The 1,528-nt window shown below is 37.0% G+C and overlaps 1 protein-coding gene across 2 annotated transcripts in view; it reads right to left on the reverse strand.

The window, feature by feature from the left end:
• Window positions 1–1,460, reverse strand: part of LOC106882041 (somatostatin receptor type 2) — a 153,254-nt gene extending 151,794 nt beyond the window's left edge. For both annotated transcript variants that reach the window (XM_052976250.1, XM_052976251.1), the window contains exon 1: window positions 1,184–1,460. The gene's annotated coding sequence lies outside the window, so the exon portion shown is untranslated. The remainder of the gene's footprint in view (window positions 1–1,183) is intronic.
• Between the last annotated feature and the right edge of the window lie 68 nt (window positions 1,461–1,528).

A 1,528-nucleotide genomic window follows, 5' to 3' on the forward strand; every position in this document is an offset into this window, starting at 1 on the left:
GTAGGGGGACGAAAAATATTTGTAAGGAAACAACTGCAATAACAACAAAAACAACAACTAAACTGCCCCTATAACAGCAATTACAACAACTACCATTATTACTACCACCACCACCACCACCAACACCACCACCAACACCACCACCAACACCGCCGCCGCCATCACAAAACCAACAGCAACAACAACAACTGCTACCACTACTATTAGCGAACTGACAAGGGAACGTATGGGGAGTCGATCACCATGCGCGACGTAGCAACCAAATCACCGACGAATCACACCCTATCGTGTTTATGAAAGATGCGTAAACTAGGGTAGTTCTAGATACATTAAAGCATTCATAAAAGGCGGGATAGTCACGGCTGGAATAATTTTGGTTAATGGTTTCATAAATGAAAAGTGATTCTGGTGTGAATCAACTACTACGACAGATTCAATAATTAAACGGTAACTATGGCAACCACAGCATCTGTAGCGCAGTTGATAGATCATCTGGCAAACATGTTGAGGAGTCGCCAGTTCGTGACTCACTGCAGTTACCCGACAGAAGTAGTAGCTAGATGTCCCTCAATTTATGCTGTACGGTAACTATAGCAACCACAGCATCTGTAGCGAAGTTGATAGAGCATCTGGCAAACATGTTGCTACAGAAGTAGCAGCTAAATATCCCTCAATTTATGCTGTAGCGTTTGTAGGAATAAGAGTTCACTAGATTGTGTTGGGAAGTTTATTTGCCCGACGATATAAGATGGTATTGAACTCCGGTCAACTGGACTGACCTTTCAGGTTTGACCGAGAGTGGAGCAGGTACAATTTCATTAATGACAAGAAAGATAACAACATCAAACAATGATAAAAAAAATAATAAACAAGAACAGAATCTTTACGTGGTTTCTGGACATGCTAGAAATGACAACCGCAAGACCACTGTTAAAACGAAGAAACTCGATATATACTGAATGATATAGCACTGTATATAGAAAATCGACGGGATGGTCATGAATGGTAAGGGGAGATCTGAAAGCAAGAGAAAAATACGGAAGCCAACAATATTAACAACATCAATAGATAATTAAAAAAAAAAGAAAAAAGAAAAGAAAAACGAACGAAAATGACAAAAACAAAACTGCAAAAATAAAATATGGAAAAGTTGAGAATTGAAAAATGGGAAAAGTTCGCTTACCTTTTCAGTTTAAAGTTAGTTCACAGTTCATAGGTATGTATAAACGAGTGTGTTGGCATGTATAAACAGAGAGCTGGTGGGGTAGATAGATAGATAGATAGACAGATAGACAGACAGATAGATAGATAGATAGATAGATAGATAGATAGATAGATAGATAGATAGATAGATAGATGGATAGATAGATAGATAAAGGAAAGAGACGTGTTCAACACCCGTGCAAGATCGAAATCTTCGTTTAGCTGAAAATCTTTGAGTTGCGACTCTATATATATATATATATATATATATATAGGTAGATAAGATAGACAGATAAAAAATTTATATATATATATATATTTATAT

Source organism: Octopus bimaculoides, chromosome 24 (assembly GCF_001194135.2).
Source record: "Octopus bimaculoides isolate UCB-OBI-ISO-001 chromosome 24, ASM119413v2, whole genome shotgun sequence".
In the NCBI taxonomy this organism is placed as follows: domain Eukaryota; kingdom Metazoa; phylum Mollusca; class Cephalopoda; order Octopoda; family Octopodidae; genus Octopus; species Octopus bimaculoides.